The 23,537-nt window shown below is 40.9% G+C and overlaps 1 protein-coding gene across 10 annotated transcripts in view; it reads left to right on the top strand.

Moving 5' to 3' along the window:
- The first annotated feature begins 3,167 nt into the window (after positions 1–3,167).
- The window catches only part of ptprfa (protein tyrosine phosphatase receptor type Fa), a 411,563-nt gene continuing 391,193 nt past the window's right edge, over positions 3,168–23,537 (top strand). For 4 of the 10 annotated variants that reach the window (XM_069938995.1, XM_069938994.1, XM_069938991.1 and 1 more), the window contains exon 1: positions 3,168–3,319. The gene's annotated coding sequence lies outside the window, so the exon portion shown is untranslated. Of the gene's footprint in view, positions 3,320–4,496; positions 4,700–4,783; positions 4,932–6,206; positions 6,272–23,537 lie in introns of those variants that run through there. The other 6 variants (XM_069938996.1, XM_069938993.1, XM_069938992.1 and 3 more) reach the window with 4 other exon arrangements.

The following is a 23,537-nucleotide window of genomic DNA, read 5'->3' as shown; positions in this document are numbered from 1 at the left end:
AACACTATTCACAAGTAGCTCTTTGTCAGTAAATTGACAGGAACAACAGCACTTTTTGCCCATGAGAAGCAAGTGATGAGCCACCATCAGGTTAACTTTCATATGAAAGCTGACAGTAGTCATTTGTTCCTATTTACCATACCTAAATGCTATCCAAATCTTTTGCAATGAGTAACTTCTAGATCTTCAGTTGAAAACTGGCATGAAGAAATTTTATTTGGGAAACCAAACTTCTACATTACCCCTTATAATCCTTCAATTCCACTTTCATTTCTGTGGCCCAGGCTGAGTACTGTGGCAAAGGACATTTTCCTTGATCCTGTGCTAAGTTTCAAACTTAACATTCTAATCACGGTTAAAAACTTATTGAAAACATTTCCATCTGAATCTCACTTCAATATTTACTCATATCCTTTGTTATCTGCAGATTGGATTACTCACATCTTCAGTTATCTCCAGGTTGGATTACTTTAGTGATGTCCCTCAAACTGCAACTTGGCCAACACTCTGCTCATAGCATTTCAACCTGACGATGTTTAACTTTCAAACAGTTGCCAGCTCTTTATTGATCAATGCATTGGTTTCAAAATAATTAATCTAATTGCTGCATTCTCAGTTGCAGTTCCCTTAGCTATCTTGATTGCATTCACTGGCGTCACTAGGGGATGCGGACCACACTGGGTGACAGCAAAATGACTGTCTATAAAATGTTTGCGCAGTGTTTCATCAGAAAAACATCCCTGTGGTTAGTTATAACAAAAACATTTTTCATAAGCCCCTCTATCAATATACCTACGAAGTTAAAAGTATGCTAATTTACTTTTTGAACCTTGTAATGTTTCAAGTCAGAGCTGTCATTATTACCCAATTACAATGACACTTTAAATCTTGTGGTTTCGTTTGCACATGCTACAAGCACACGCTGCTGTTTTCGTTGCTGCTTTTGTCAAATTTTCTCACATCCATTGTCTTACATTCAGTGATATATGGGAATTACGGCTTACAAGTAACATTAGGACAAAAAAAATTACTAAGGGTTCTGTATGATTTGGTACGGGAGGACGTCCATTTGTGGGAGGGGTGACACCATGAGTTACTGCACTGGGTGACACCACAGCTTCAATTATTTTCAAGAATGCCTCCTCTTGGCTATCTCCTTTGTTTCTGTCATCCCAATAAAATCTACCTGTTTGATTATTCTTCATTATGTGGCTATTTTCAAAAAAGTGATTCAAGATATGCTATGACAATAAACATCCCATCTTGTTGCAAATGGCACAAATACAATGGACTACTTATGAGAAGATGAAATACAAGAAATACATGCAGAAAATATTGGAAATACTCAGCAGCATCAATGTTGAGAGAAACTGATGATATTTAAGGTTGGTGACCTTTTATCGGAAGTGGGAAAAGATACAGGTTTTTAGATGCAATTGTGAAGAGAACAAAACGGGGCATCTAATAAAGAGTGGACGGAGAATCAATTAAATGACAAAACAAGTATGATAAGAAGAAAGGATAGAATCAGTGAAATTTTACAATAGACCACTTGTGCTGATTAAAAAGAAATACACAGCCTCTTACCTAGCAAATGGTCAGTGGTCCTGAAATTAATTGCTGTTCAAGTATGCATTAAAATAATTTTTAAACACGAGGCTCTTTTTTTTTTCTTTTCTACCCTCCTAGAGAATGAGTTACAAACCCCAAACATTGTCTGGGTGAGAAAATTCTTTCCTCAAAATGATTAAACTTATTCCCCTTTTTTGGTTTTTAACCTGCAAACAGGAACAGTCCTTTATTTATTCTACGTAAGCTAGTCCTGATTGCCTCCATGCCGATTCAATCACAAAGAAGGCTGGCCAGCGGCTATACTTTGCGAGATATATACTTTGAGGAGATTTGAGGTGACACCGAAGACTCTTGAAAACTTCTACAGGTGTATCGTGGGGAGCAGGGCTGGTTGCCTCATCGTCCGGTATAGAGGTGCCAACACTCGGTACAAGAAAAAGACTCCAGAGGGTTGTTCACTCAGCCTGCAACATCACAGGCAACAGTGTTCACTCCATTGAGGACATCTACAAGAAGTGTAGTCTTAAGAAAGTAGCCTCTATTCTCAAAAGACCCCCCAGCCACCCAGGCCATGCCCTCTTCACTCTGCTATCATGGGGAAAAGGTACAAGAGCCTGAAGATGAGCACTCAGTGGCACAAGGACCAGTTCTTTCCTTCTGTCATTAGATTCCACAGTGAACCACTTCACTTTGATTTTTTCTTGCACCATTTTAAAAAAAGATTATTTTGTCAGGTGGTTTATATCAATGTTTACACTGTGATGTGACATGTTGGTGACAATAAATTGATTCACCTCAGCTTCCAGTGTCCCACAGAATGCAACCCCAGCATCTTTCCCTCCCCCCCCCCAGTAAACTTTATTCACAGTGATTTACAATTAAAAAAAACCCGCTCAAAGTCCTGAATCCATGATCTCAGTATAATCTCCATCAGCCTGCCAGCACGACGACCAGAATACGCTCCAAGCCAGTGGTCCCAGGGTCGTGGGGCGGGGGGGGGGACCCCCATCTACTTTGTGTGTTCACCCGCTCTTGAATAAGCTTCACCGACCGGCTCGGCGAGATGATTTCACCGGGATTCTCACAGTCCGGAGAAGGAAGTTAAACATTCGGGGCAAGTTTATTCGGCCCACCTGTAGTTTAGGGTCGGTAAAAATCGAACCGGTTTCGCTGGATTCACCTCACGATGTCCTTTATCCGCGTCAGGACAAGACACTCCCGCCCTCCGCCACTGCAGCGCAGCGCCGACTGACCCCGCCGGTTCCCCGGGCCCTTTGAAGAGGCTGCCATTTCCCTCCCACCCCTGCGCGTGTCCTCGAGCTCCGGCAGGCGGGAGCCAGCATTGTGGCGCCTCCCCCCACAACCACCTCGCTCGCGCAACCCCTCCCCTCGCCGCGAGCTGCACGCCTTCAGGTTCGGATGACGCCATCGAGCGGGCGCCGCCGAAGCTTCCCGAACACGTTCGGCGGGCGGACAGCCGCGAGCCGACCGCTTGGCTTGGCCGTCGGTGGAAAGTGTTGTAAGGGACGCGGCCGGGGAGAGGTGGTGTGGACGCGGGGAGAGGAAAGCGAACGTTACGGCGGCGGGAGAGTTTAATGGTTTTTATTTTGGTGGGGGGGGGGCGGTTCAAGTCAGCGAACAGGTGAAAGAGGGAGGGGAGAGAGAAGCCGGTGCCCGGCGTTGCCGGGCATCGTGAGCCGTCGGGCAGCTGGACACGATGCGCTGGACGGTGTGGAGCCTTGAGGCGGTGAGTCGGCAAAGCCGCAGGATGGGGGAGATTTGTTTGTTTTGAAAAGAGAGTTTGACTCGAGTTTGGTGAATTTTGTGCTGGTGGTTCTTGTTGGGTCCGCGGACCCTCAGGTGAAGCCTTGCCTTGTGTCCTTGGCTCGCTTGGCTGCAGCCTGTTGAAAGGGATCTCCCAAACACACAAAAAAAGAATCTCTTGCGCGGGTCACCAGTCTGTTTGTGTCGAAGTGCGCTCTCCATCGTCGATCTGGCCCTTGTTTCTGTGTCCCCTTCCCTTCCTTCCCCTCCTCCTTTCCCCCCTTCCCCTCCTCCTTTCCCCCCTTCCCCTCCTCCTTTCCCCTCTTCCCCTCCTCCTTTCCCCCTTCCCCTCCTCCTTTCCCCCCTTCCCCTCCTCCTTTCCCCCCTTCCCCTCCTCCTTTCCCCCCTTCCCCTCCTCCTTTCCCCCCTTCCCCTCCTCCTTTCCCCCCTTCCCCTCCTCCTTTCCCCCCTTCCCCTCCTCCTTTCCCCCCTTCCCCTCCTCCTTTCCCCCCTTCCCCTCCTCCTTTCCCCCCTTCCCCTCCTCCTTTCCCCCTTCCCCTCCTCCTTTCCCCCTTCCCCTCCTCCTTTCCCCCTTCCCCTCCTCCTTTCCCCCCTTCCCCTCCTCCTTTCCCCCCTTCCCCTCCTCCTTTCCCCCTTCCCCTCCTCCTTTCCCCCTTCCCCTCCTCCTTTCCCCCCTTCCCCTCCTCCTTTCCCCCTTCCCCTCCTCCTTTCCCCCTTCCCCTCCTCCTTTCCCCCCTCCCCTCCTCCTTCCCCCCTCCCCTCCTCCTTTCCCCCCTCCCCTCCTCCTTTCCCCCCTCCCCTCCTCCTTTCCCCCCTCCCCTCCTCCTTTCCCCCCTCCCCTCCTCCTTTCCCCCCTCCCCTCCTCCTTTCCCCCTTTCGCCCTTCCCCAACCTTCCCCCCTCCCCCCTCCCTCCCTCCCCCCTCCTCCCCTTCCAACAGAGAAAGAAATTGACAAAACTCCCCAGCGCCTGTTGAAAAACCCGAGGATCGGAACGGCATTTGAACATTCGGCAGGGCGAACTTCGCATTGGAAACGCAAAGGGAGTCGTTCCCCCCTCCTCTCCCAGAAACAACCGGTGGTCACAAATGACCAGTTTTACCTGGGGGGGGGGGGGGATCTTGATTGGGATTGTATCAAAGGCGAGGGTCGAACACTGGAGACCACCCTTTGAAACGTTTATTTTGGTTCCGAACTCCGTCTCCACATGTTAAGCGAATTTGAATAGTTTGGATACATTTCTTGGGTAACCGTGTTTTTTAAAAAAAGAGAATGAAGACCCTGGCTTCAGATGCCCGAAGGAGTACAACGTTTCCGCCGGGACACTGGATTGTTTTATGAAAAGTATGCCATTGATGATCTCTTTTTTTTTGAGGGGGGGGGGGGGAAAGAGAAAATATTTCTGGCTTCCTGTAGGTGTTGTCACTGACTGGATCTCCGGGAAGGGTAGATTTGAGAAGTTCCACATTTAAAAACGAAGCGCAATGCTGGAGAAACTCGTGAGGTCAAACAGCGGGCTTGAAAAGGCAAAGATGAAGATGCAAAAAATCAGCGATTGAAATCGAGAGAAGCAGCAGTAATATCATTTTCCTTTGCATTCGGCAACATCTTAACTCTTTTGGAGCCCTGGGTGAAGGTGGTGGGATCTCGTATTTAAATAAGCAAAATTGCCAAATATTTGAAAAGCTGACCTTCTGGGGTTTTTAAAGGATTGGTTTTTGAGAAGTTTTAAGATTTATTTCTATGTTTTTTTTTAAAGAATTGGTATAGGTCCAAGATTTTGAAGCTAATATTTGAGGGCTGTGTTCTTTTTTTCCCCGTGTAAAATGTGAATGGACCGTTTTGATGTTTTTATTTCTGATTTCATTTTTTTTTAGACTTGAGGGCTTTTGATGTTCTTTTTCTCTTTTCCTGTTGAATTGCGAATCCATTTCAAATGGTGGCGTCGGTTTCTCCGGAGAGACCCCAAGAGATGCGAGTGAACTTGATCCTTGCGGTTGTGCAATCATGGATCAATAGATCTGATCGTTTGGAGACGCTCCTTATTCCGAGACTTGATCCTTAACAAAAGCTTAACAGTATTATTTTATTCCTGCCGTTCAAAGGTTAAAACCAAGCCTATATTAAAGCTGTCGTGAAGAGCGTCTCAAGGCAGGTCTGTTTTGAAAATGCACATTGGGTTTTGGTAAATCATTTCTTTTTTAAATCAAGGCAAGACTTCCGGTTAATTTTTACAACGTAACCACATTGGAGATTAATTAATGCATTTAAGGCTTTGGTATGTTCTGTCATTCACGCTGACTTAAGATAATAGAGAGCCGTGAACATGAAAGCATTTCGTGTTCTATCCGTCTACGCTGAGGAGCCTGGTTATAATAAGCAGTACTACGATGTTTATATATTTTGACACAACTCTGAGAATGATCAACTCGTTTTAAGAATATTTCGTGAATATGCAGATACTCTCATCTCTGCTTGGATTTCATGTTTGATATTTACAATTAGTGCATCTATTTGATATACTTGTCAAATATATAATCTACATATGTGGATTAGGATTGTATTTCTTAGTATGTTAATGCTCCATAATTTACTGAAAGCCATATGAAAATTTTCTTGACATACAGTTTTTATCTATCAATTAAACTTTTTGGAGCATTAAGTATTAATTTTGAAGTCTTGTTTTCTGCAGTGGATCTTTTACTGTAGGAGCCATCTTGTTCGCAACTCATTGCAATGATGTTTGACTTGTATCAAGGTTGCCAAGTCAGCAATTGATTGATTACTCAATAAAATGGTTTGAAATGGGATGACATCTCATGATTTCCATTTTCTTAATATTATTTTGCAGTTTTTTTGTTCTTCAAAGTGTGCTGCTGCAACTCCTTATCACCTCAGCAACTGGACTGTTTAAAGGTGAAATCCAATTTGCTGTTGAAATTCTTTCTCTTTTTTGTGTTTGTAAGAGGAGCATTATTAGCCAGATGATGAGCAATGTCTCTTGTTGTATGTAGTGTAGAGGTTGTTTTTCTCCCAGACCAAGATCCTTCTCTCTCCCTCAACCACTGCTCCCTATCCTACTCTATTTTTGTGTACTGCAAATCATTATACATGTCTTTTGTTTACCTTCCTGAATGATTATCCATGTTGGGTCCTGTGAACAGCACTTAACACAGAAGTCCAAAGATTTTTGTTCATTCAATATCCTTTTGCTGCTCTTACCAGTTTCCCTGAAGATCACTCCACTTAATGTAGTGCATTTTGAAATTGCATGGTCTGAATTTTTGGCTCAAAAGTTGATCAAAAAAAGTTGCTTTCTAGACCTGAAAGACCTGCAACTTGATCCATGTGCCTCAATTTGTTTATTTTAATGCTTTCTTTGTGTATCTTTGTCATGCTTTGTGACCTCTGATACATCATGCAACTGGTCCACATAGTCAAAAGGTTGTTTCGGATTAAATCTCTCTTTGTTTAATGGTGGATACATTGAATATTTATTGACAATTTAATGGTGAGAAATTTGAACCCCCTCCTAATGGTTAGAATCTTTCATTGCACAGAAGATGGTTTTGATCCCATCCTCTGGATATCATTGCAAAAGCTCCTAATGGTTAGAATCTTACATTGCACAGAAGATGGTTTTGATCCCATCCTCTGGATATCATTGCAAAAGCTCCTAATGGTTAGAATCTTTCATTGCACAGAAGATGGTTTTGATCCCGTCCTCTGGATATCATTGCAAAAGTTTTTCTGGTGATTGTTCTCAACCCAACTATTTCTGATTGCTTCAATAATAACAATACTTTCATTTATAACATCAAAAGTGAAGATCTTTGCTTTTTATTGCACAATATTTATTTCCTATTCACAGTTCCTCAAAATAAAACTTGGAAATCATTAAGGAATGGGCCAATGAGTGAAGAGTGATTTGTATTATCGGAGTGATGATGAGTCCTGATGGCCATCTTCCTATGATCTTGCAATAGTTTAATGTATTGACTTCAAATTTACAAAATTCTATCCATTTAGGGAGTGCTCCATTATATTGGAAAATAGTCAATGTAATTTTTGTCATGAGAGAAATTGAAAGCAAAAAATGACAGGGTAATACATATGATGCTTGAAAATATTAGCTTCTCATAGATAATATGGCAGGGCCACTAAAACAATCTATTCTCTTTTTGGTTAACCCTTTGGGTTATTGCAACACTTGTGATCTGGGATTTCGAGACAAGTTCTGAACTTTCAAATGGCCCTTAATGTTTCATGTGCTACTTAGCTATGTTTTAATACTAATGTTTAGTTTTTAAGCCTGTAGAAGTATCATAATGTGTGTCTGGACAGCAATTAGAGTCTGGACATGGATTATGTCTTCTGAATCAACTCTTGTCTACAAAAATCTGATCAATATTTGGGTTGTTGGATGTTACTAATGTGATTGTATAGCATTTCAAGTTGGGTGTTAAGGTATGGACTGTGACAAATGAGTATTGTGGACATATTAGGTTATATTTTTCAGCAGCCAACAGATGAACAGAGTATGTTCACTTTGTATGAGGCTTTGTCGGAGATCAAGGAAATGTAGTGTCCTTCACCAGAGTTTCTGGGACCTGCATGAGCAGGCCAGCAATGTTGTTGCTCCTTAACCATGCTCCTTAACTAATCAGACTAAGATTAAGCAGTGGAGAGCCAGGAAAATGTGCTAGAGTAATAAATTCATTGTCGAACCACACACAGAAAACCAAATAGGGAGAGAAAAATAGATTAGATTAAGAGCATGAGGAAGGGATGAAGAGAGACAAAATTTAAATTCAATGTTGGAGATTTTTAGAAAAACAATTAAAAGCTGATAGAATGTGCTTCCCACATAGAATAGTTAACTTTATCAGATGGATTCTTTAGTCATAATATATGCTTATTACAGTGGTTTAAAAAATGTATGCCGACTGAAATGGGGAAATCCTAACTTTTTGTAGTAAGCTTGGTTTGCATTCGCCAGTACAGGATCTTCAATGTGCTTGATATATTTAGAGTGTGAGCCAGAAAACAAGATGTCTTTACTTTTATGGAAGCTAATCGAGGGCTACAGCTTCTTCAGACGGCAACTTCCATTTCTCCTCATAACTAATCTTATTGGTGCTATGTGATTTATGTTAGCCTCACTATTATTTTGGCAATAAATTTTGGCTTTTGTGTACACACAAGTGAGGTAGATTACCTCGTCAGCTTGTGAGTTCAATTAATTTTCTTGTTCAAGTCATTTGATTTCAAAATGATTGTTTTATGAAAAAATGTAAACTGTTGTGAGAAACTAGTTTAGATTATTGAAACCCAACAATATGAGAATGAATTGTAATTCACAGAGAACTGCATTTTTTTTGTTCCTTTCACATTAGAAAGATGTCCCAAGTTTTTAAAAACAAAATAAATAATTTTCTTGGTGGAATTTATATTGTCACATAGGAAACATAGCAGCCATTTTGTAAAAAGAAAGGTTTCTCAAACAGGAATTAAGTATTGACTGAATTATCAGATTTAATAATATGTCTTCATGAAGAAATATTGGTTAGAATGTTGGGTTCAATCTTTAGATCAGTTTTGGAATCAGATTTTTTCAAATTCAAAGACACCATCTCTGATAATGCCCCCTCTCCCTCAGTCTTGGAGGTAGATCCTGATAGCAAGATTGTTTTTGAATATTTGTTCCTGTATTTGTCTCTAACCTATCTGTAAACAATATTTGTGCTTGGATTTGGTGTGGATTCAGGCAAGAGTAAATGATTATGATGATGAGTAAGATCACGTGGCTTTGCAGTTAAATATACTAAGTCTGGATTGGATTTTGGTTCTCTATAAATGCAAGAAACCCAAACCCTCTGAAATCTTAGTACTTAATTATAGAAATTCAACAAAATAATGATATAGTGATTCTAACTTAATGGGGACCAGAAGTAGTTTGATGCTTAAAATTCACTAGTCAGGATAATTAGTGCAATGCTTTCTGTGATGTGACAATCACTGACAAGATTCTTTGTTTTGAACCACGTGCATTATCCCCTTTTAACATGCAATATAAAGTGAAAAAGATAGCTTAGTTGGCAGCAAACTTGCCTGCAAGACATTAAAGTTGTAACAATATCCCATTCCAGAGACTCGAATATGTAATCCAGGCTGACACTCCATTGTAATAATAGAGTGGTGCTGCATTGTTGCATGTCTTTCAAGTGAGATAAACTGAGATTTCCCAGGTAAATTGAAAAGATCCTATGAAGTTAATTTGAAGACTATTGCTGTTATTCCAAGGTATACACAAAATTTATCATTCCTTCAACATAAATTTTTTAAAACTATCTGGTCATTATCAAATTGGTGTTATTTTGGTTGCCCAATCATCTCCAGGCACTGCTGAGCAATTTCCTCCCAGGTCCACAGGCCATAATTTGAGGCTTTCTTTTGCCTCCTCAATCTGTTAAGTCAGCAGGTGCCTGTTCGATTCTACCGGAGGCTAGCATCATGGTGTCTTCTGGTGTTTCACAGTTGATTAGTTGAGTTCAAATTTCTACCTTAATGGTTGATAGACAGACTCTTCTGGGAGCGATATTTATATTTTTATATATATATATATATATATATATATATATATATATGTGTGTGTGTGTGTTACCTGCTGTCAAGCTCGTGTAGTACCTGTTGGAAACTCATTATACTATGTTTATTGTTAGTCATGTACCAGGTGATTTTTTTTTTTTATTCACAATTAAATTTCCGCAGTAAAATATTGGTTCTCTTAAGGACAGTAGCAACAGTTACAGACTTGAACATTATATTCAGAGTCTGCCAAAAGAGATCACTGATCTGACAGAGGATCACCAAATCAAAGAACAAGATTTCATGGGGTACATTTTGCTGTCAAGCATGAGCCAGTTCGATGGCTTAATGACTCTCTGAGTTAATTGAATGTCCTTAATTGAGGACCAGCATGCTGTGGTCATCAGTACACAGATTGCTGATCCTGAATGCCTAAAAAGAAACCAAGGAAGATTTTTTTCACTGTTGGAAAAAAAATACTGGTTGCCATCACAAAGAAAATAAACTGATTTTCCTGGATGACTCCAAAGTCAAGAAGAACATAATCCTGTGGAAAGATGTGATGGTGCAATGAGAATGGAGAAAGGGATCCCTAACAGAGAACGTGAACTGAACATGGTCTTTTCATAAGTGACAACTGGCTTTATCAGGAAGACATACCATCAGTACAAATTGGAAACCATGTCTGCTCTTCACTAATTATCAACACAGGAGTACCCCAAGGATGTGTGCTTAGCCCACTGCTCTGTGGCCAGGCACAATGCCAGTGCCATCTACAAGTTTGCTGATGACACCACAGTTGTTGGCAGATTCACAAATGACAATGAGGAAGCGTACAGGTGGGAGATAGATCAACTCGTTGAATGGTGTAACGACAACAACCTTACGCACAATATCAGCAAAACCAAGGAGATGATTGTGGATTTCAGGGTAAAGTAGGGGTAACACAACCCAGTCCTCACAAGGACTTACTGGAGAGGGTCAAGAACTTCAAATTTCTGGGTGTCAACATCTCCGAGGATGTGTCCTGGAGCCTTCTTGTTGATGCAATCACAAAGAAGGTTCTCCAGCGGCTATACTTTTGAGGTTTCTGAGGAGATTCGGTATGTCACCAAAGACTCTCATAAACTTCTACAGGTGTACCATGGAGAGCATTCTGGCTGGTTTCATCATTGCCTGGTGTGGAGGCACCAACTCTCAGGACAAGAATAAACTCCAGAGGGTTGTTAACTCGACCTGCGACTTCAGAGCCATTTGAGATTTTCAAGATGGATCCTCCTGATGCATTATTTTTGTTGCCTATGTTTTGGGTTATACTGAGGAAGACTAGGTGTCAGTCAGATTAACAATCATCTGTTCAGAATAAGTGAAGTAGGAATCCTTGTCTTGTCTCTTGCATGACATGACAAAGGCTAGATCAACATGCATTTTGAATCAGAATTTATTGTCATGAAGTTCAGCTGCATTTGCTGGAAGGAGCGCTTCAACTCCTGAACAATTATTCTGTCCTTAACTCTGTTGAACAGCTTCCTACTTAGCTCCCTACCAAACTGAAAGCTTATACCTATGGAAAAAAAAACAAAACTCAACTGATGGTGTCCCTGCTGAAGTTTGAAAACTGATGGAATGGAACTTCATTTTTAAGTTTGGAACTTAATCTGGTAACCGAAGTGTAGCTAATCTACAGGACAAATGGGAATAACTGCATATATTGCCTTCTGTGTAGAACCAAGGCCTACCTTGTTATGGAACTAAAGATGGGTGATGCTTCTGTTGGGAGGGAGAGTTACAAATCATTATTAGTCTTTTCAGTGAAATGTATGACGTAATGACCCTTGCACGACATCTGCCAAACAAAGTCAAAATGAATAAAGGTAATTTGGCATTGCATTGAAAAATTTGAATGCACAAAATCTGGCATAAACAATACATTTTGCTTCCCAAACTGCCTAATATCTAACATCAAGCATCTCCTGCTTGACCTTTAGTGGGGTTTGCTGATCCTAAATTGGCTTCATCAGCTACTACCAGAATTTCGAAGAATTAGAGTGTATGCAAGTCATCCTGATCCCAAAGGATTGCCAGAGAAGAAGGAGCAGTTTATGGCATTCAGCTATGCATAAATTAGCTATCGCATTTTCCAGTATTACTGTGATCAGAAGTCAAAAATTCACTCTTGGTTGTGCTGAGGCTTTGTAAAGTATGAAATGGATATAATTTTTAGTGCATGGGAAAGATTCTGTTCTATTCTATTTACTAATAGCAACCCATAAGGAGCAAGGTGTTAGATATGTATTTAGAGGGGAATATGTGGTCAAATTTTTTTTGAGGTCAGGCAGACATCATTGAAATGCTCAACTCCAAACTCACAATTGTTGAGAGTTCAATCCAGGCCAACATCTCATTTGTTGGAAATTCTGATCTTTCCATGCACAAAACAATCCATTAATGAACACTAGGAATGGTGTGTATATTCTCTTTCATATTTGTGCCTTCTTCATCTTCCTTTAGGCCCACTATCTTTATATTGTTTCGCCTACTATAGTTTTCCATTACATCCATCTTCTGAGCTAACAGCTCTTGTGACTCTTTAACTTTTTTGTCACTTTCTTCCAATTTTCTTCAGTCATTCACTTCCATTTATACAGCCATTTCTTGTTCTTCCACATTTTTAAATCTTTTCCCTATTTCTGTCATGACCAGCTCTATTCTACTCACTTTTTCTTCTGTACTTTCATTTTTCTTTTAATTTCACTAAATTCTAATGTCAACCATTTTTTTAATGCTTACATTTGTTCTTGAAAATTTTTTAAATCTATATACTATTTTACCTTCTATTCCTCTGTGCAGAGCTTGGTCTTCTGTGTCTGTTCTTGGGTTTGTGTCTTCCACTTCTCTTCCTTGTATCTGCGTCTCTTCTGACTTTCTGGTTGAGCTGCTTGCCTCAGTTTGTTGGGTTTTTTTTTTTGCATAGCTTGTTGTTGGACCTCTTCTTCTGGGCTAGTTATTTGTTGGGCTTCCTGTTGCTCTATTTCTTTCTTATCACTCCCTTTCCCATTGCTTTCCTCTTTTTCCAGCCGAGAGCCCTGCTGTCGGGCATCTCTCAGCTGGTCGTGCTGTGTAAGTTCACTCCACAGCTGGGCCCCCCTCCCGTCGGTGTTTTCCTTTTCCTTGGTATGCGCAGTTGCGCACTTTTGTTTGGCTCAGAGAGCCATTTTTGCAGTCCCGTGGTAGGGAGGTCACGACCCTGCGGGGGTCTCCACTAACCTCGGGGAGCGGGCTCCTCTGTCCACAGCGGGTCCCTGCCTCTTCGTGCAGGTAAGGCCTTCTCCTTTCTCTTCCGACGTCTTTACTTTTTTCCTGTTTTTAGTTTTTCCTTCTTGGGTGCCATTTTCTTTCTTTTCTCCACACCTTTTTCTTGTGTTTTGTGTTTCTTGAGCTTTGCGTTTTCTTCACTTTATTTCTTCTTTTCTGGAGAGGGCTGGTATTCTCCTACCGGCCACTACTCCATCACGAGACTCCTCTTTGTGTATATTGTGTATATTCTCATTGAGTAAAAGTATCAAGCCTCCCCTCACCACCCCAATCTAGTTTAGAATCCAGAATAAACTATTTCCTCATTTGTCCACCCACCCCACATAGATATAAAAGTTGTTAATGGTGGGATATCAATTGCCATTATAATTGTGATTTTACTAGAAAGGGCACATTTGCAAGTTCTAGTGGGAACAATGTTGGTTTTGGCTATAGCACTGTTTTGCCTGCAAATATTTGCTTTCCAACACCTGCATAAACAGTCATGACTTGGTCAATACACAGAACTGCTGGAAAACATCACCAAGTCATGCAGTGCCTTTAGGAAGAAAAGAGATGTAAGCAATGTTTCAGACTTGAGACCTTTGTTAAGATATGAACATAAAGCAGGTAGGCATCTGAATAAAAAGTTGGGGGCAGGAGGGAAGGGGGAGGAGCAGAGGCCAATAGCCCCCACTCTGACTTCTTCATTTCTAGTCATCTCTCTCCACCCCACCCCCCACCCCACCACAGCCTCTAACCTCATTGTTTCCCAACCTTGCATTGCCTGATTCTATCTCCCATCCAACATTCACAAACCCAATTGTGGAGACATTATTTTTTCATGTTCGTGCCCCACCAAACTGATATCATCTAGCCTCGACTCCCATTTTGTGCCCCTGGTCCAGCCCCTCCCTACCAATGTCTGCGCTACATCATATGCACTCCACCACTTCCAGTTTCCTGAACTTGGCTGCCTCATTTTCACTATGAACAACCAATCTCTTTTAAATTAAAAAAATTTTAACATTTTTAAGTTAAATTTAAATTTAGATATACAGGTCCTTTAAGCCCATGAGCCTGTGCTGCCCAATTACACCCAATTGATCTACAACCCCTGTACGTTTTGAAGAGTGGGGAGGAAACCTGAGTACCAGGAAGAAACCCACGCAGACATGAGGAGAGTATACAAACTCCTTGCTGACAGCACTGGTGCTTGTTTTGAACCCCTGGCGATGTAACAATGTTGCCTTAACTGTGCCACCCTGATATATGTCCATCCTCCATCTCGAAGGCCTCAAGACTTTTATTTCTTTCTCAACCACAGACCCAGCCAGTCCCTCTCTACCACTCTCCTCTGCCTGGCAGAGCTTGTTCTCATCCTCAATAAATTCCCTTTTGACTCATCCCACTTTCTCCAAGTCAAAGGAGTTGCCATGGGTACCTGAGTTATTCCTGCCTTTTTGTGGGCTTGCTGGAGCAATCCATGCTACAAGTCTATGTAGGCAAGGCTCCTCAAATCTTCCTCCACTACATTCACAAACATATTGGTCCTGCCTCATAATTAACTTATCAACTTTATCCACTTTGCTGCTAACTCTCACCCTGACTTGGTCCATTCCTGGCAACACTCTCCTTTCTCAACATCTTCTCAAACCCAACACTCCCATAGTTACCTTACCACATGTCTTCACACCCTGTTCCATGTAAGGATTATTACCATCTTACAATTTCTCCGTCACATCTGTTCATAGGATGAAGTCTTCCATTTCAAAACATCCAAGATAACTTTTTTCAAAACAAGATTTCCCCTTTACTGCCATAAATTCAGCCCTGACCCACATCTCTATTTACTGCACATCTGTCCTAGCCCCCTCTGCTCCGAGGAGGAACAAGGACTGGATTCCCCAGCCTCCACATCCAACATATTATTACCCTCGCAATTTCCACCACCTACAACGTGATCCCATCACCAGACACATTTTCCCCTCTCCTGTTTTCTGCAGGGACCACTCACTCTGTGGATTCCCTTCTCCCCTCATTCCCTTCCCACTAATCGCTCCCTCAGCACCTATTCCTGTGACTGCAGGAAATGCTACACTTGTGCCCACACCTCATTCCTCGCCATAATTTGGTTCCAAAACTCCTTCCAAGCGAAGAAACACTGTAAGGGTAATTTACTGCATCCACTGCTACCATTGTGCCTGATGCAGACTGGGAGATGGTTTCATTGAGCACTTTGACCCTGCTGCAATAATGGGGACCTTGCAGTGGCCAGTCATTTCATTTCCACACCCTATTCCCACACCAGCATATCTGTGCATGACCCTCATACACTGTCAAACTGGAAATTAGCAGATGGCATTAAATTGACTTCTCAAGTTCAAGTTTTATTATCTGATTGTATTGTATAACTTGATGAAATAACATCTTTCCAGACCATGGTGCACACACAAAAACAGTGTAGTAACAATCACATCAAAATAGATATAAACAGTATTAATTAATGTGGGTGTTGTGTGTTTATGTATATAAATATATATTTGGGATTATTTGTATGGTCACAGGATACTGTACATCAAACTCACAGCCTGCAGGGGAAAAAGCTATTACCCAGCTTCATTCCTGATTTTGATGCTCCAATACCATCTCTTGCAGTCAATGCCTTCAATAGAGGAAAGGGAGATCCCAGTGATCCTCTCAACTCTTTTAATGATCCTCTGTATAGACTTCAGGCCTGATGCTTTGCATGCTATCATAACGCACCATGATGCAGCCAGACAGGGTACTCTCAATTGTGCTGTTGTAAAAGGTTGTCAAGATGGGGCTAATACCTTGCCCTCCTCAGCCACTTTAGGAATTCTCTAGATTCTGTTAGGCCCTTCCCCTGTCTTTTTTCCCTATTCCTCTGTCTCCTTCAGCAACCTACCTTCTCCATTCAGAGATCTACCCCCTATCCTCTGCATTCCCTGCCGCTTTTCAGCTTTTTTTCTCTCCTGCCCTCCCAGCCTTATCGACCTCTGACCTTTTGCCAGTTGGCCTGTGCCCTTCCCCCCTCATTTTTTTTCAGGCCCCTGCTTGCTTTCTGTACTCAGACAAAGGGCTGAAGCCTGAAACTTTGATTATATCCATTTGCTTCCAAAAGACGCTGCATAACCTGCTGAGGTTCTCCAGCATTTTTGTGTATTGCACCACAATCACAGCATCTATAAACTTTCCTGTTTAACAACAAATGTTGCTTGATCATGGTTTCCAGATCATTTAGAATGAAGCCCACTCAGTTATCACGAAAGAAACTTAAGCAGCGGGTATAGGTTTATTTTCTGCGTCTAATTTGTTGATGTTTTCCTTGTTTCACTTTTTAAGCAAGCATTGACTTCCACATGTGTAGACATTTCTTTAAACTTCAAAGTATTTCTAGCATTCAGTAAACAGCTTTTTCAATCTCATGTAACTTTTAAATTGGAATGAGATTTGGAGAGTATTTAATACTCGAGTCAGCTAGGATTTGAGACTTTAGATCAGGAACAGAAAAGGAAAAGTGAACTTCAGCAAAGCTTTGAAGTTGATTTTTTTAATCTCTATTTCATATCTCTGAGCCAAGTGACGCTGAAGCTTTGAAACTTACCATTTTCTCAGCTATTAATAATTCCTTGTAAAATCCCTTGGCAGACATGCAATTGTTCGTGTTCTGATTGATACTAATGAAGTTCACTTGTTAAAATGCATGAATGTGCTAAATTTTTTTTAAAAATTCAATTTTATAACATTCTTAATTGAGAAATCTTTGGAAAAATTTATGTCCTTGCTGCTACCTTACATGTGGTCAATTGATGCAATTGGTGGCACTCTCATCTTTGAGTCAGAAAGTTGAGAGATTCTGTGCAATGTGAGTAAAATCGATGCAAAATTTGCTGAATCATTTTAATATTGAGGTACAGCTATGCAGAACATATCTCCTGTTAAGGTAAAATGATAAACCAAGGCTCTTGATGGGGTGGCATGGTTAGTGGAATATAGTTACAGTGCCAGCGATACAGGTACAAATCCAGCACCTTTATGTAAGGTGCTTGACCATTCTCCCGTGTCTGTGTAGGTTTCCCTGGGTTCTCTGATTTACTCCCACCCTCAAAAATTTGCAGGGATTTGGGTGTAATTGGGTGGCAAAGGTTAAAATGGCTGGAATCAACTTCCACTGTGCTGTGAATAAAAATTTTTAAAAAATAAAAAGTTTCCTTGATAGTTGATTTTAATAAGACCTGTTAACATCAATGACTTAGCCATTATTTATTCCTTACACAACACACAAAAAAATTCTGATCATTATCATATTACCATTTCTGTAAGTTTGCTGATTATAAATCAGTTATTCTGCTTCCTGTGACATAACATTGGCACATATTTCTAAAAAGCTATTTCATTGGTAAATGACTTTGTGACTAGTTTAAAAAAAAAATAAGCCAAATTTTCTTGGCAATGCTGAAGAATTTAGTTTTGGTTATATATTCATTGTAAAATTCCATCTTCTTGTCTTTGTTACTATGAGCTTTCCTCACGAGTTGGAGGAAATACTTTCACTGTGTATATCAATACATGTGCATGGAGTGCTGCTTACTGGCCTTTCACTGCTAGTGCAGTTTATGATATTCAGGAGCATCTGGGAAGTGAAATCTTTGCTGAAATGTGAATAGTGTCACAGTGGATGCTGTAATTTGTTCTTGGCTTCAGAGCATAATTATTCTGTGCAAATGTGCAGTAGCTAATGATGTAACTTTGAGCTGATTATTTAAGTAAATGCAAATAACATGGTGTTGTCTCTGCAATGTGTAGTACTGAAGTTGGTACACTAAATTAGAGCCTCTATTGCCCTCTCACCTTTGAAGATCGGTTTCTGTTTTGGAGAAATTATGTCCGGAAGAATGTAAATTTTATTAATGATTTTTTAAAAAAAACTTTTTCCAGATGCAGTCATATCATGTGAGCATACAAACAAACTACATAGATCGCATAACAGATGTATATAGCACATCAATCTATCTTTTTTGAGTTCTGTCCATAGAAGCATCACAGATTTGAGAACCCAATTAACCTTATTCTAACCAAAATACTTAACCATACACTTCTTCATATGCCCATTGTGACACTTTTGAGCTTAAATAGGAGAGGTTCAGAGTAAATCTTATTGAATTTGTCACTATGTCATCACAATATATGCAATTGTATACAATCTCATCTTTATGCATTGCTCCAATTAAATGTTGAGTGCACTGGTTGAACACTTTCCCCATCACTGAGATTATGGGGAGGTTATATCTTTAATCAATCTTGTCACTGTAGTATTACCAGTGACCACAATGTTGAAATCATTATTCCTTAGTACGAGTTTGTTATACTTTCCATCAAATATTCACTTTTTAATCTTTCGCTCCATTGTTGGACAGTTGGTGGTTTTACATTTCTCCATAATGCAATCAACAGCAACACCCCAAGGAAACATGCCTGGTTTTTGGTATCTATATTCTCTGGAGTCACTCCCAAATTTAAATTTGCTGGCTCTAAAGATAGTTCTACCCTCATGATATGCTTAATTTCCACCTAAATATCTCTCCAATATTGATATAGTTTAGGAAGGTCCCAAGTTTTTAACAGGCAATAATTGTTTCCAGGTGCTTGTTGCATTTACACAATTGTTATCATTGTGTTAAGTCTTCTAGTACTGGTGAAGGCTTTGGAAAATTAAAATGTGAATTCAAATGAATAAGGTACAAATATTTAGTATCGTTATGTATATAATTACCTTTCACTCATTTCCTTCAGAACCACGTGACTGTATTTCATGGCAATGCTATTTTTGGACTGAATGGGATTGATGGACTGTAATCATTAACAATAAACCCCGTTTCATTTCTTTAAGTGACTGAGATTGATTTTATACAGACAATTGTTGTATACTCATTGGATTTTATCATGGGAGATGTTTCTGTAGTTATCATGTGCTCAGTTTCTAACTCCTTGGCCAATGGAGATTCATTTTGGTCATCAAGACTCCAAACTCCTTGCTATTTGTAGCTGTGTATTCATTGGAATGATCATCTTCAAACTGCTTCCTTTGCAAATGCATGTTATTAGAGTAGCCAGAGGGTCAATTTCTGCTTGCTTTCAAATGTGCAGCTAACACCAGAGTTGATATAATTTTAGATTTTGCAGCATGTTTTCAAATTATGTTTCTAAAAATTATTTATTGGACACTGAACAAGGATTTAGTAGTCCCAAATAAATGCTTGGACATTCACAACAGAGATGGGAAGAATAATCATAGAACCATAGAAGATTGCAGCACAGAAACAGACTGTTTCATTCCTTCTAGTCTGCCGAACCATGTTTCTGCCTAGTCCACTGACCTGCACTCAGTCCATAGCCTTTTATGTTCCTTCCCATCCACGTACCTGTCCAAATTCTTCTTAAATGCTAAAATTTGAGCCTGCATTCACTACTTCAGCAGGCAGCTCGTTCCACACTCCCACCACTCTCTGTGTGAAGAGGTTTCCTCCTTGTTCTCCCTAAACTTTACCCTTAACCCATGGCCTCTCATTTGTATCTCACCTCCCAAATGATCTGGAGTTCATCCAGCTCCAATTTTTTAACTCTGTCAGGAGCTGCAGCTGGATGCACTTCTCGTGGATGAAGTTGTCAGGGATACTGCTGGCTTCCCTGACAACCTACGTTCTGCAAGCGGAGCATTCCCACTGTCTATTTCACACCGCCAATTCTCCTAGGAAGCGGGTAAGCTACCAGGCATGCAGTACCCTGTAAGCCACTCATACTAGACCATGATTTACCTGGTTCATCTGGATCTCTTGGATCTAAGGGGGGGGGCCCACCTCCAGCGGTGACACATACTTGCAGAGCAGTGAAATTGTAGTGGGAATAAAGAGATAGTTACTGGTAAATTTACCGATGGGAAATTCACTGATGCAATTTCACAGACTATACAATATACTGACAGAAAAGTTGCTGACTTTCAAATTCACCTCAAGAAAATTAACTATCAAATTCACCGTCAGAAAAATAATTGAGCATCAATTTCACCGATTTAATGTACATTTTAAAAGTTATTGTGTACTGTCCTTTAATAAAGCTTTAATTTAGGGGTCATTAGGTTGTTGCTCCTGCAGTTGCCTGTGCTAGTTCTACCCTCTTGCACAGCCCCCCCCCCACCCCACCCTGTTCACACAGGGAAGTTTGCCTTTCCCGCTCCCCTCCTCGGGGATACACGGCTGGATGCCATTTTCGGGAAATTTTGTGCCATGGTCATGGTCTCCAATGATCCCCTCCCCTTATTCTCTGCAGTCAGGGGATGGGCTGGAGAGCTGGTGCTAAGAGAATGAGCCGAACATGGGTTAGAGCTGGCACTCTTTCACCACCCCCCCTCCAGCAATCTAAATCTTGTTGGGGGTGAGCATGCATCTCTCAACTCCGAAGTTGGTTGGCCAGACGTGGACTGTCAGCAATGGTTTGAGCCAAGGGAAGGCTATTTACCACACTTCACTTCCCTCCTACCATATCCCACCCTACAGGTGAAATATAATTGATCATTGTAATTTTTAACAAATTTTTAAGTAACCTGACAAGTGTGCACAGAGGGTAGGTGCCTGGGGACAGGCTGCCATGAGTATTCTCTCCCTCCCTCCCCCTCTTTCCCACCACCCCCCCCCCCCCACCCCAACCACCAGTTACTCTGCAGTCGAGGTGCGGGGTGAGAGGGTGGACTAGTTGCATCTCCCACGATCCTGGTCTCTAAAGATTCAAAGCTCTGCATTCAGGAGCTGCACACATCTCAATTCCAGAGAGTGTTAAAACAGATGACAGGTGAATATTCTAATGAATTTTGAAGTTGATGAATTTGATCGTTGGTGATTTATTTCATTGATGAATTTTTCTTCAATTACAGTTTAAAAGACCTGGGACATACACAAACATAGTAAGAAAATAAATAAACTTGCCTTTCTCCACATTGAAATCATTTGTTGCCTCTAATTTACATTTAATGGGATGAATGGAATTATTTCTTGTCCCCACAGATCTTCTTAATGTTGAGCACAATATTAGATAGTTGTATCCTTATGTCAGGAGCGGCATCAGGTTGGTTTCTGTATTTTGTTTTCGTTGCTGCATAATACGAAAATCCAGCCTTGCACATGCAAGTCTTGGAAAGTAATAGACCATGCATAGCAGATTTTGCCAACAGAAATTCTTCAGTCAGGCTAATCCAGAAGATTTATGGATTTATGGAGGGGGTAAATGTCCATGTCAGCTGCTGGCTCGTTTGTGGCTGACAAGTCCGATGGACAGGCAGACACGGTTGCAGGGGAAAATTGGTGGGTTGGGGTTGGGTGTTGGGTTTTTCCTCCTTTGTCTTTTGTTAGTGAGGTGGGCTCTGCGGTCTTCTTCAAAAGAGGTTGCTGCCCGCCGAACTGTGAGGCGCCAAGATGCACGGTTTTAGGCGATATCAGCCCACTGGCGGTGGTCAATGTGGCAGGCACCAAGAGATTTCTTTAGGCAGTCCTTGTACCTCTTCTTTGGTGCACCTCTGTCACGGTGGCCAGTGGAGAGCTCGCCATATAACACGATCTTGGGAAGGCGATGGTCCTCCATTCTGGAGACGTGACCTACCCAGCGCAGTTGGATCTTCAGCAGCGTGGATTCGATGCAGTCGGCCTCTGCCATCTCGAGTACTTCGATGTTAGGGATGAAGTCGCTCCAATGAATGTTGAGGATGGAGCGGAGACAACGCTGGTGGAAGCGTTCTAGGAGCCGTAGGTGATGCCGGTAGAGGACCCATGATTCGGAGCCGAACAGGAGTGTGGGTCAGTGGAATATCTTTAAATCTTTGCTTCAACTGAAAATCAGATGTCACGTTGATTAGATTTTCATATTTTTGGCACTGATGAATCGATGGGTTGGGTCATGACAATGACAGATTTAGTACCCATCTCTTATTCTTACGAGAAAAGTCAGGAAAATACTCATTAAGTGTAGAACAAAAAATAGTTAGCATTGTACCATTTCATCAAATAAATCTTCATCAACACATCATGCTCCATCACAAAGTCTTGCAGTGTGGAAAAACAACATTTCTTTTCCTTTCACCATTGAAATCCAAAAGTCCAATTTTCTAGAAAGTAATGAAAATTTTGTACAACGCATTAAAAATGGTCACATTTTTGCCTTGTAGGGCCATCTTAGTTTCATTCAGTTTTGTGAATATATCAGCAAGATAAGCAAGGCACAGTGACCAGTTTCTTTACTCTTGAATTTTCTGATATAGGCAGCATCGAAGAATCTTCTTGAAATAACAGTGGCTTCTCAGTACTTTCTTCAGATGAATTATTCTGTCTCCTAGTTTCTTTTTTAGTCCAATGATCCATGGTTCTTATTATTGCACATGTGGAATATCTTTAAGTTTAAAATATGGCCAGCTTCATGCCAAAAAGAATCAGATTCTCATTGGTTGAAAATAAGGATAGGCAGTAGCCTTTCAAAATCAGTTTTCTATGTTTTTATATTTATTATAAGTGTCACTGTTTTGGGATTAGCAAATTTGAATCTATTAATGGTTGGGTGTGGTAGAGCATTTTCTAGCATTAGGGAAGTGATGCAATCAGAAGGATAAAATTTTCAGTTTTTGCAGTCATAATTTTCACAAACAGATCAAAGGGATCACATTTGTTCTGAATAAGAAACATTATTCTCACTTTTTCACAAATGCTATATGTTATATAATAAATCCAGGTCTACGACTTGTATGTATTCTCAGGTTCAGATTTACTATAATCACATACAACCCTGAAATTCCTTTTTCCTGTGGTCGTGGCAGAATTACTACTAATTGGTAGTGCAAAAAAAAAACTGTACACAGCATATATGTGTAAATAATGAACTATAACAGATAAGGAGCATAAACTATGCAATGCAGAGAGACCAAAAAGAAAAAAAAGGAACGTTCTGCCTTTCTGATTCTAGATTTCATTCTTGTTCACTATTATTTTCCTGTGCTCTAATTTTTCTGAGCTTTTTCATGCATTTTCACATAAACAGACACATCTGAGCAATCAAAGTTGTTACACGAATTACTGAAACTGTGGTGTAACCAGCAGATGAAATTTGAGTGAAAACCAATTCATCGGATATCACTAAGGCTCCAAATGTTGGGTTATGAGGAAGGACCATGAAACTTGCGCTTCTAATCTTGGAAAATCATGATTTTATTTAGTGTTCAGGCACTTTTAAGAAAATTCAA

The sequence above is a fragment of the Narcine bancroftii genome, chromosome 5 (assembly GCF_036971445.1).
Source record: "Narcine bancroftii isolate sNarBan1 chromosome 5, sNarBan1.hap1, whole genome shotgun sequence".
Classification (NCBI taxonomy): Eukaryota; Metazoa; Chordata; class Chondrichthyes; order Torpediniformes; family Narcinidae; genus Narcine; species Narcine bancroftii.
Note: the sequence above shows the minus strand (reverse complement) of the source record. Positions and strands in the feature narration are given on the sequence as shown.